The following is a 13,193-nucleotide window of genomic DNA, read 5'->3' as shown; positions in this document are numbered from 1 at the left end:
CTAAAGAGATTAGGGCACAACGTAGAAGGGAGTAGAAGAAGCTAGCATTCCAGACGAGGTCCGCCAGACACTGGACATCAGCCCTCTGCCAAGAAACATGGATCCCAACCTCCATGCCGCTAGAAGGCAGGCCAGGCCAGACTATGTGTAGCGGAACCTAGCCACAATGGAAAACACAGTATACACAGACGCGGACCTCTATCCATGGGACCGCAGGACCAGAAAGTTCCGAGTTGCGGCAGCAGTGGTAGACCACATGGGGGAACCAATTAGCAACGCGACATTACGAAACTGTACGGTAACGGAGGGGGAGGAAGCTGCCGTAGCTCTAGCGGCGGCCGAACGTTACCGTAGGAACAAGTCTTTGATAATCCTAACAGGCTCCAAAGCAGCATGCAGGAACCACATACAGGGCAAAATAAGCAAGGAAGCGCTGAGCATCCTCCTCGAAGCAAAGCTTCCAAGTAAGAACTTAAGACACAGGATTTTCTGGATACCGGCACACACCGGGATAGAGGGTAACTCGAGGGTAGACAGCCTAGTTGGCGAGATCACGAGCCGAGCAGGGCAGTCAGAAACCCCGGAGGACCCCATGACGGTGGAACCAACGTATGCAGAAATATTAAACTACCACAGAGGGCGGAGATTCAAATACGACTGTGTGTGGAAAGACGTCACTCTCCTCCACGTAGGTGTTCAGTCTGTTTAGAATCACGTACTCCGTGGCTTTACCTGGGGCCCTATTCTCGATATTCACATTCGCCTGTCGGCGCCATATTGCCTCTCTGATTGGCTGTCAGAAGTGTCAATCGCCGTCAATGGGCGTGTCAATCAGGGTCGGTTACGCGAGCACTTTTCGCGGTGACGTCGATTTGACGTGGCATTGAAAATGCATTTTCGTAGCGCTATTCTTGGTGCCCGGCTGGTACATATATGTGATTGTGAAGGGAAAAGAAGCTACAAGCGGTCCGTGCGAGAGCACTTGCGCTCGACTTGCCAATTCGGAGAAAATAGCTGCACACCGGAAATGGCAACTTCCTAAAATCTGATTGGTTGGAACAATATCACGTAAATCACGTGATAGGCACACATTTTGGAGTGATGTCAGAATGACGTTTCATCACGTTTACGTTGTGCCGCCATTGCAAAAAATGGCTGAAATTCGCCGCCATCATTTCGCCCGGCGAAAGGTACCCGAATCATGCAAATGAGTTAGTGAAATGCTGATTTATACGGCGTTAGGTAGCCGCATTTTAACGGGTATTTATTTCAAGACAAAACTAAGCTTACAAAAGTCTTGTTTTGATTGCACAATGTAATGATATCGCGTTGTAAGAGCTCATCTGAAATAAGCAACCCTCGAGAGCGTTAATAGTGAAGGCTTAAGCGTACAGCCGCATGGGGGCGCTAACTGCTCTCCCGTTGCAAACCCTTCGCTCGCGGTGAGAAATCATCCGTCCGTGCGGTTAGTGAAGCGCGAAAATTGCTCGAATGGCGGTGCCGGCGCTGCGATTTGCTGCTCCTTGCATTCATTCGTCGTTTGTTAAACCCTAGAAGTGGGAAAGGTGAGCGACTTTCGAGGTCACCGCGATGCTTTCGAGTTGTCTCTGACTAGACAGCTCGTCTGTGCAATCATCTGACGAGGCATATATGTGGTGGCTATGCAAGGATGCATTGCGGCGAGAAGCAGTGCCGAACTGTCGAGCTCTGAGGGACGATCGCCAGCTGTGAAACGTCGCTGAACGGATGGGCTTTGCCTCGCGTGATGAGCGGATGACACGAGAGGTGTTCGCGCGGCCGAGCAACAAACTCCAGGAATGTGTCGGGCTTCTTGACGAGACATCCGTGTGTGTGTAGCATCATTCTCATTCCTTTCGCATGCATGCTGGAGATGACTTTAAAACAAGAATCCGAAATTTGTATTCGGCACTTCGCGTTGCTTTTTTCATACTGTGTTTCAGTTTTTGCACACAGCGCCAAGTTGAGAAAACAAAGCCTAGCATGCTAGTACATTGATCGATTTCTTTGTGTTTGGTGTTGATGAATGTGAAAGGCAGCATCGGTGAAATCAGCTGAAAGGCGTCGTTTCCTTAAGTGTGAAAAAAAAAATGCGTGACATTGTAAAAGAATACTATAACCTGTCTTAAGCATTATTAATGAAGCACACTAAAGTGATTTCGCTATTCAAGCTGAAATTTTCATAACAGTGTTACATCATCAGTTACGCAGCAGTCACGTGGAAATTACCGTAGGAGGGTGGAAAAAATTATTTCTCTAAGGGCACACGGAAAACAAATATATATGAGTCTTGTACATTTTATTTACAGGTGTGGTGTTCCTGCCGGTGAAGGTTCCAGCTCACAAGAATCTGTGCGGGATCCATCCATGACCCATTTATGTGCAGTCTCTCTCCATGTGCTGCCCGCATGGAAATCGTTAAACTGGTGAGCATGTGCTTAGTGTGTTGTGGCAGGCATGAAGGGATAGCATGTTTGCCTGCAGTAAGATTGCATGCGGCTAATGATATCTGTCTGCATTTATATATAGTTTATTGAGCAAGGAAGAACAGTGTAAATAGAACCACATGTAAATTAATCATGTCTGTACTTTTCAGGTGACAGTGGAGATAGGTGTGGGTGACACGCAGTGTTGTTCTCTGGCTTTGGATTTCTCTTAGTGACCGCAATGTCAAGGTAGCCTCATTTCAATTGGTGCAAAATGAAAAAGCATGCATATACTAAAAAACTCATGGTAGTCATAAACAGTTGAACTTGTGCCCTTCCTTGCAGTGCATTCTGTGATGGTTTTCTTGAGTATAAAAAGTGTGTATTAATTATTTGTATCCATCAGTTTGGGAAATGTGTCATCAAGTACCTCTAGCTATATGGCAACACTTCATTTTGATACTAATGATTGATTTTGCAGTCAGCGTATTTTACATTTGTGCGTAAAACTAGACAATAGTTGAACTTGAGGCTTCAACAATTTCTCATATTTGGAAACGCAATGTCTAGCTCGTTGGAAGATTTCAGTGCACAGCGTTGATTAATGTGCAGGTGATGGTTTGCATCTTATGCAGATGTGGTGGACTACTCTCACCGTGGGGTCTCGTGTGCTCGGGAGCCATGATGCCAGATTCATCTTCGCTCACCCCTCGGCTGGACTGGCTGCCTAGCTGGGTGGTGATACCGGGTTCCTGAACGATTACATGAGGTGTCTGCAAAGGTGTCATGGTCATGGTACGCCATGGTCAAGAGTTCTCTGCAAAGGTCAGCGGAGCTTGCACTGTGCAACACAACATATTCATCCACACTCAGCTGCAGGACCATGACACCACTGGCAGGTGGTGATAACAGAAGGAGCACCAACATCTACAGCAGGGAGGAGGACACAGCACCATTTGGATTCTACCTGACAGACAGGAAGTGCATGATCAGCAGCTGCTTTCGAGAATTGCACTCACTGCCGTGATTGTCATGTGTAGCTATGCCACAAGTAATCAGCATACATTTGCTCTGCTTCAAGTTTGATAGCATACTGCCAGGAAGCTGATGAAGTCTTCATCATTTTGGTGCTGTTCTTTGAATAGGACCATATTGGTGATATCCATGACAGTAGAAATCATTTTTGTCTGGTGCTGCAGTTTTTTGTGAGTCAGGAAGTGTCCCAAGTGTTTTCAACCTACCGTCTGCCAACTTGCTGAGTGCGTGCTTCAACACATGCTTTGGGGATTGTGAAGAAGTGCTTTCCTTCGTGTGGTGCCTCCCTATGTGTTCTGCTTGTACACAACGCACATTTTATTTGGTGCTTAAATTCAGTGAAAGACAGGAAGCCACCAAAATGTTTTCCTTCTAGCACCAGGGTGTTCACTGCACATGCTTTCACCAATGCATTGTTTGCTTTGGTGTTTGTTGAGAGCCAGCAGTCCACAACATCCTCAACATACAGCATGGTCGCTGTGTCTCTAGTCATTTACAACATCTGTTCTTCAGGGTGCAACATGCCTTGTGTGGTACTGTTTGTGTGATAAGATCGCAACATGCTTTTTCTCATGGCATCTGGTTGCCTCTGTGTGCTTGCTTTCGACTGCCTCTTTCACATGCTGCTTGTAGTTATACAGCAGTGAACTATTTTTCCTGAAGGAAAAGTCACGTAATTGTTTCATGGTCATTTTCCCAGATGAAAATGCAAGGCCTGGCCAGCGCTCTGACACGTGTACCCATTCCCATCTTCTAGCTCAAATTTGTACCCGTGACGAAAACCTAGAAATTGTACATTAATTCAGTTGAAGGTAAATGGAGGCATAAATTATGCAGCTGGACGTAATTTGTGTTTCAATAATAAAGCTCCAAATGGCATTTTGTAGCTGGAAGGGCATGATCCGGTCCAATAATTCAACTGGAAATGGATCATAATAGTCGTAGTAGTAGTAGTAAACTTTGTTGATCTTTCTGGGTTACTCAGGCGGTCTTCCCAGGTTTGGGATCTTTTTCTCTTTCCAGGATTTGCGGTCTGTGTTCTTTTTCTGTGCTGGGCCATCAACCTTGAATGCATGCATTGGAAGATCACTGCCCACCTGTCCTCCCAGTGAAACTCTGTTCGATCCCATTTTCATTGACATGTTCCCTTGCGTTTTGCTTCATGCAAATTGGGGATGCTGTTTGGTCATTTTATGAAAAATCCTAGACAACCTGCTCACCCCCTGAACCCTTAGTGTGACTGGACCATATCAGTGTACGTGCTGCCATTTTTCTGTTTAGCAAAGGCGACTGCTGGCTACTTAAGTTTGCAAACTAGGCAACACTAATGTGCATGTACACCACTGTCAAACGGTTATGAAAGACGAGTCTGTCCCAAAAAAATTCTTATCTTTGTAGACGAGACACATTCGTCAATATGCATTGTTGCACTAGGTAATGATTCGCAGTTAGGCTGCATAATGAATTCTTGGATGTATGAAGTTCAGTGATGGAAATTAATTAATTTGCCAATAATGGCTTCCACAAACTTTTCACTCTGCATGTAAAAGACACCTCACTTTTTTTAAGCAAATTGCAACACCTAAGAGGCAATGCAACTTGTCTCGCTCCCAAAAAATGTAGGGGCACAATTAAGCTCAGCATTCATGGGTATGACACGACAGTGTTCATGGCTCCCTGCAGCGGTTTCTCTTCACACACATAGTCACTGTTCTTCATTCGGGTTCACACATTTATCAGAGTTGCCTCAACACAGGTTCCCAATTCTTATCTTTGAACTCTTCCACACTGCAGTTCACCTACGTAATGTTACTGTAATTAGTTTCTCACTAATTGGCACATCTCTAGTTCACTGCAGTAATTACATTGCTAGGCTTCAAATTAAGCCAACAGCACACACACATCACTCCCCCCCCCCCCCCTTTGTACCTCAGCAAAGTCAATGTGCCTACACGGTCTAGTTGGTAGCGTGCCTGGCTGGCGATCCAGGGGTCATGGGTTTCAAGGCAGAAAGAAAGTTGTTAATTTTCTGTACGTAAAATCTATTATTTTATAAAGTGAAGTAGTTTCAGATGTGTGCTGACGTTTGATTCAGATTACAAATACTCTTTTCAGTGACTTTCACTGCGGACATCCACGCGTGAGGTTTGTCTTTTGACGCAATGCCGGCTGGATAACAGTGGTGTGTGCAGGCTTTCCATACCTTTCTTTTCTGGTTGCACATGGCACCCAATAACTTCTTAGCACCAATTGCGATGCCATCATATACAATACAGCACTAATGATATTACTTGGTGGTAGTGAGAAAAGAAAATTATTCTTATAGTGTGAAAAAAGAATAGCAGCCTGTTTCCACCTGACTTGGTTTGGTTTCATACTTCTGCTAGAACTTTAAGAGAAATTAGCCAGCAAAGCTGTACAAGACGGTAATTTTTCAGGGAGCTTAAATTTTATGCACAGGCACTTGCAATGACTCCAATTTCATCAACATTTTGCAACCTGTTCTATCCTTATATTGGTGGTGAATAGCTTCTGTTCATTAATTCAACACTCTCTTCGTGGAAACTCTGAGTCAGACTTGCTTACCATTTTTCAAGCTGCCTTAATCATGCTCAAAAAAACAATTTACCCTCCATGTGCACACACCACTAGGCATTTTAAGTGTTCTGTTTTTTTTTTTTTTCATGCAGTGGAGTGTAATACATACATAGAGGGGAGAAATCTCCAACCTGTCACTTATGCTCGAGCACCAGAGCGGATTTTAAACGCTCATATCAGGCTTGCCCAAACAAACCGAAACCTCCTTTCCAAGGGGTGGAATCACAGGAGCGATGGGAGGCTTCTCTGCGCAGCTCACAGGCAGAGCTTCAGCTTTGCATCATGGCCTGGGCCTTGAAGGTTGCTGCAGCCAAACAGTGCCTGGTCACCTAAAGTGGCCTGAGGGCCGTCGCCGACCTCTTCAACACCCCTTCACTAACCCTCACCTGATCCACTGAAGTGGGACTAATAAAGTTATTACCAACCAAGGGCTGTAATAGCCTTCCTGCCAACGCACTTCACCATGGTAATTTTGAACTGCTTCTTTGAACAAATAATCTCTGAGCTGTACACAAGCTTTGTTCTCAGTACAGGTAGGCCCTTTGTTATAGGAATGTGGTAATCTACTGTTGCAGAGCAACTTCGATTAGTCCTCAGTGTCCTTTCAGACATTTGCCGACATTTCAGCACCTACATCTGGTATGGTGCCCTTCACATAACTGTAGATATCATATTTTGAGTGTACATAGAGGGTTGTCTATTTTAGTTCACAGTAAAGGAAGGTACTTTGAGAGTGAACGCATTTCATTGAGCATTACTCTCCTGCAGTGCGCAATAGTGGCATCACAGGGTCTTTATTGCATCAGTGTATGGTGTAAATATGTTGCCTAACGGCATTGTGATCCACCCCTCAAAGAAAACCAACAATGGCCCTGATATGTATGTGGTCAGGAGTGTGCACAGAGGGAAAGTCATGCACTTGCACATCAGGCTAGAAACATGACTGAGGCCTCTTGTAGATTGCTCGTGGCGTGCACAGGGCTTGCCAAAACCAATCCACATCATCCAATGTTATCATGCTGCATTAAGAGACCTTTTGCTAGAATACCACTGCTTGTCTGTGATGCTGCCTGCCTCAAATACTGTGGGTCATGTTAGCCTTGCATTTCTTGCCCCCTTTGTGTGTTATCTTGCTGCTGTGCATGCTTGTGCTTTTCTTGATGTGTTGCTGTTCTTCCTTCTTAACTCACCGTTGTTTTTATTATCGTTCAGCTCCTTGACCTGACCCAGAGCCATGTTCAGGCTTAATATGACATGCGCACTAGATAATACGCGTGTATGTGCATGATATGATAATAACTTGCATGCACGTTAAAGAACCCCAGGTGGTCGAAATTTCCGGAGCCCTTCACAACGGCGTCTCTCATAGCCTGAGTCGCTTTGGGACGTTAAACCCCAATAAACCAAACCGATAACTTGCATGAAGCAAATAAAGCAAGTGTCTTGCACACTGCATTACCTGTTTGTGATGTGGCATCACACTCCACCTTCATTATCCCCCTCTATATTCGTCCCGTTCCCCAATGTTGAGTAGCATATGTGAAGATATCTTTTTCCAGCCGACTTCACCTTTCTTGACATCACACATTGCCCTCTTACAAGGAATCTTGCTGCATTGAAAGGAGCTGCCTGGTGCTGCTGTGGATGCATTACTGTTGTCCTACAGCAAAGGAATTGTAGGGATGGGCATGACAAATTTTGTTTCACCTCTCACATTTTGGTGCGTATTTGCATCACACGAGTGGTGTACCTGCCTATATGCCCTTGGTAAGTGCTGTGTGCTCATTGTTAGACAGAATTAACGAGATTGAGGGCCTTTTCAAACATTGAAATCAAATAGCATTATTGAAAGCCTTTTTTTATTTGAATGAAATTATGTACCTGCCACTCTATGCCATGCATTCGTGAGGTGCTTTTATATAAAGTCCGTGAAGTCTGCTTGCAGGCAGGCTTAGCTAATGTTCACAAAGCAAAAGATGAGTGCCATGTCCGATTGAGATTAAGTGAAACGCCAACACTGTGAAATACATGCTTCTGTTGACAGTGGACTTTTAGCTTTGTCTGTTTTTCTTTAAGTACTGGCGGGAAACAATATCTCCCTATTTTGCTTTCGCATTTGACGCTTTTGATAATAAGACGTACGCGCTCATAGCGTTGCACTTGACGCGATTCGCAGTCGCGTTTTGTGCGCGGCCGCTTGCAAACGTAACCAAGGTTAGTGTTAAGGTCTATGCACCTGAAGAAGTGACACGGTGAGGTAAAGCTTTCCAACGCCACTGACGCGTTGAGATTACGATCGAGAGCCAGCCGTTTCTCCGCCAATTCCTCTCCCCGTGACGCTGATCGCATCTCACAAGTACGGAGACGCGACACGCTACGCGATGGCTTCGGGCAATAAGCGTTCGCTTCATGCAGCACAATTACCGCTAAACTCTTATTTCCGTGACGACCGGCCACAGGGTCTTTAGCGTCGCATTCAGCACCATCACTGTGCGGCGAGTACGCCGAGACCGCCGCCGCAACGCAATTCACCGTCCATCGATCTCTACGGCGCTACTTTGCTAACTCTCCTTCGCGCCGCAACTCGGCGGTGTTTTTTGTACTTGGCGCCAAGTAGCAGACGACACCGTTTATTTTTTTGTCATACTTTTTTCTTTATTCTTCAATGTCGTCATTACATTCTGCTGTTACGCATTTTCGGACCGCCCCGATTCACACGTCACGGGTACGCCCCGCTCATGGCGGATTGGCGAATATCGAGAATCGGGCCCCTGGCCACAACGTGAGCGAGATGGGTCTAAGGTTGCTAATCTCCAATTTTTTGCCTGGTTTGGGACTGAAAATTACTTTCGCATGTTTTCACGCGGGGGGTATTTCACCTTTCTTCTATACCTCATTAAATAATTTTGTGATGGCTATGATCGAATAATCATCTAAGTTTCCTAGGGCCCTGTTGGTAATGCCGTCGTCACCGGCTGTCGCGGTACTCTTGATGCTATTCAGATCCGCCCTAACCTCTGCTTCCGTGATATCTCTATTCAGAGAGTCGTTTGTTGTCCGCAGATATGCATCTCTGAGAGGGGGGTCCCCGGTGGTGCTGATATGTTTTTGTTAATGCCTTTAGCAGCTCGTCGTCACCTTGGAAATCACGCATAACCCTCTCTAGTTTCTTCTGTGTTGCCGATCTGGTCGCCCCTGGGTCAAGGAGATGGTTCAGTAGATGCCTGGCATTTTTTTTCCCTAAGTACCCGTTCAACCTGTCACACGTTTGATGCCAATGCTCTCTGCTCAGTTTTCGCGCGTTCTCTTCCATCTCCTTGCTGAGCCGGGCCAGACGTAATTTCCGCCTACCGTTGTACTTGGCTTTGTGGTGACGCTTGTGTAGACTGCCGTACACCTCGAGCACGTGTAGCATTTACCGTCTGGATTGGGTTCTTCCGTCGTCCGCGCGGTCTTTGTTGGAGCGTTGGATATGTCCTTAGCTATGGTTTGCGTCCATTCCTCCAGGGTGTCTGTCCCGGTGATGTGCCTTGGCATGCGAGCATATCGTCCCAGTTAACTGTTCTTACGTCCCGAAGCTCTTTATTGAGGTTTGTTGTCGAGATAATGGTCTACAGGACGTAGTGATCACTATCTAAATTCATACCCCTATGCTCCCATGTAGCATTGGGCATGTTTTGGTGAGGGTGAGGTCTGGGGAGGTGTCCTGATTTACACGTTTTTTACGCGCATGGGTCTTTCCGGGTCGATGAGGTGGGTGAGGCCAAGGTTTTGCATGGTTTCCCACACTTTCCTGCCCTTGCTTCGAGTTCTTTCATTGCTATAGCCCCACGCAGGGCGTGGAGCATTAAATCCCCCACAATTAAGCGCGCGTTGCTTTGTGCGTGTGTCCTGGATTTCTTTAACAGGGAGGTTCAGCATGAAAAGACTGGCCTCTGAACGAGAGCGGGGAAGGATCTGCAGAAATACGTAATGTGCCCCTGCAATTTCTACATCCATTTGAATTGCGGTCACGTTTCTATGGACCAATAAGGCCGTGGCAGGTTTCTGTTGATTGTTTTTTTCTTGATATGCAATGTATCCAACCAACTTCACCGCTAGGTTCGTCTGCTGGAATGCAGCGATGTCCGGTTTAGTGCCTAGATTCTCTATTGCGAACTCCATGGTCTTCTCTCGGTGTAAAACCCTCGGGCGTTCCATTACCGTACTACCACAGCACTAGCCATCGTTTTTCTTGTAGGGTTCGAGACGCACCGAAGTGGTCACTGTTGACGCAAGGGCGTTCTTTTGGTTTTTTTTTCCGGGGTGACGTAATGTTACTGTCCTTGATCTGAAGCTGCCCCATGTTTCTTAGGGCAGTGGTGACCTAGTTTAGTTGCGTCCCTATACTGCATTCATCATGCTGGAGAAGTTTGTAATCATGTTGTTCTTACCGATGACAGCTTTTGTTATTTGCTCTATCTCCCTGCACATCTTTTCTCGTTAGTTGCGCCGTTATTCGTGTGCCTTTTCTAGCAATTCTACGCGCTTTTCACGGTCTACGTTTTTAGACCTAGTTGCGATGGGATCTACTGCTTTCGTCTTAGCGCTTTGTAGTTAAGAGACTTTGTAGTTGTAGTAATGACTTTGCAGTTGGATGCAGCCAAAGGACGGAGCGACAAATTTCCCTCAAAGGAGGCCTTCCAGCTAACGTCGTCGACCGATTTCCATGACCTCGTGGTTAATCTCCTGTCACATTAGTCCAACGGGATTAACCACACGTGACCGCTATGTCATGACAACCGATCGACGGCATTGCCTGTAGGACCTCCTTTGAGGGTCATCTTACGCTTTATTCTTCAGTTGTATCCGATTATAGAGATTCATTTTTCAATTTTCGATCGAAACACATCACACTTTATTTCGCGTGCTTAGGGTGAGCAACTGGAGAGGTTTCTGTAACCAGGTCGACGCGGTGCATCACCAGTGCATCCCAACCAGGCATTTCGGTCAGTTCACTCCCATGCGTACAGATGAAATCCACGGCACTCTGGCGGATGACGGCAGCGTTGTGCTGGTCGGCGAGGGTGGGCGCGGACGTGGCGTTCTCGACCTCAAGCCTTCGATAAGCACCCCTTCATAGAGGCCCCGAAGCCGTAGGAGCCCGTACTTGTCGGCTGCTGCAAGAAGGGAGGCTGCCATTTGTAGTTTCCGCGTGCGGCCAGTGTACACAAAGCACAACAGTGCGCCAAAGACATCACGCTCCATGTCAGAAATGATCATCTCACCTTGCTGCGCTTCAATCATCTTCTGGCTCAGCATGGCTCGATACAATAGGGACCGGGAGGCTAATGCCGCTGCGTGTGCGCGGTCCGTGCCGCCAGAGACGTTAATGGTGACATCGGCAAGGCTGCAGCTGTTGAGAAGTCAACCAAGGTCATCTGAGAGCCGGCGCAGGGGAGGAGGAGAAAGAGACTTCATTTGTCATAAGACAAAGAGGGAAGGGGTTCGGGATAACTTTTAGACAGCGCGTGGGCCCTCTCGACACCGCTAGGTGGCTTGAAGTGCACGCTTCATTTCGACCTCCAGGGCCAAACCCACTGCCCGGAGTTGTACCTCGGTGTCAGGGCTGAGCAACAGACTCCCACCAATTTTGATTTGTAATTTGGAAGCTCAGAGGTGGCTGGTCCTCTGGTCATTCCTCCGCCTTTTAGAGCTTTCACTTTGGGCTTGAGGAGGTCCCTGCCTATAGTTAAGTCACGACATGTCTCGGCTGACACTGTTGCCTATCCTTGTTGGAATATTAGTGTTCGTAAGTAAGGTGAGCCGGTTTTGGTGGATAAATTGCGATAGATGCATGCCTTTGGGCTAATTAGACTTATTCCCCCACTCCGTGAGGAGCATTAAAGTCAAATACTATGAGGCGAGAGTGTTCAGCTCTTTTAGTTGCCTCAGCGAGGGTTCGAATCAGCGGAGGGTGCCTAGCATTTGGGTGGCTGTGAAGGTTTAGGAGGAACAGAGTGGGCAGCCCCTGTTTTTTCGGAAGGATTTCTTTGAAAAGACACTCCATGTCATGGTCGTCCATGTCATGCCGGAGGTAGGTAAAGTTGCGGTGGCCGAAAGTGGCTACATAGGGCTTATCTGCGCCGTCCGGATATAGGGTTTGGTATGCTGGGAAGTTAAGTAGGACGCGGGATTCCTCGATCGCTATATGTCGGGTTGTGGAGTGGAATTTTTAACGTGGAGCTTTAGGTGGTGTCGTTTTGCTCGGAACCCCTGCAGTTCCATTGCCATACAGTAAGATTATGGCAGACTGCCACATTGTTGCGGAGGTTGCGTGTTTGTAACAACGGGTCTATAAGCACTTCGTGCTGCAAGGGGCTCTCCTCTCCGCATTTCTCTTTAATCTGGTAATGAGAGACCTTCACCGCCAGCTTAGAGAGATAGAAGGCTTAAACATCAGCATCTACACAGATGATGTAAATGTCTGGCTAAAGAAGGGAAGTGAATCAGAAATGAAAGAAAAGCTGTGTAAGGAAGCGGATATCACCAACGAGCATGCGAAATGCGGGGCCTCAGTTGCTCTCAGCAAAAATCTGAGCTATATGTATCAACGAGCAAGCGCAGTCAAAAGATACCGGAAAACGCGGTTACACTTGAAAGTAGAACGCTAGCAAATGTCGAGGAAATAAAGATCCTAGCCATGTATATTAACAGAAGACGGAAAAACAAAACTACACTGGACAAGATCAAAGCGCAAGCTGAACTTGTCATCAGAGTCTTTAGAGAGGTGTCTAGAATGGGGGGAAGGACTGTCAGAGTCCAGCAAACTAAGACTCACACAGACCTTTATCGTTAGTAGGATATGCTATACAACCGCATTCCTGAAAATAAACAAAACCGAAGAAAAGGCACCAGATTCAATCATCAGGAAATGTGTCAAACAAGCGCTAGGGCTGCCCATTTCCACGTCTAACGACATACTTTAGAACATGGGCCTCCATAACAATTGGAGTGAGATGTCTGAAGCGGTTAGAACGCAAATCGAAATGAAAACATCCACGCCCGCGGGCATAAGGTACCTGGGGCTAGCGAAATGGGTACCCGTAGATGACACACTGGACACTAGAACAGAGC

The sequence above is a fragment of the Amblyomma mixtum genome, chromosome 7 (assembly GCF_055824585.1).
Source record: "Amblyomma mixtum isolate Tamu chromosome 7, ASM5582458v1, whole genome shotgun sequence".
Lineage (NCBI taxonomy): Eukaryota > Metazoa > Arthropoda > Arachnida > Ixodida > Ixodidae > Amblyomma > Amblyomma mixtum.
Note: the sequence above shows the minus strand (reverse complement) of the source record.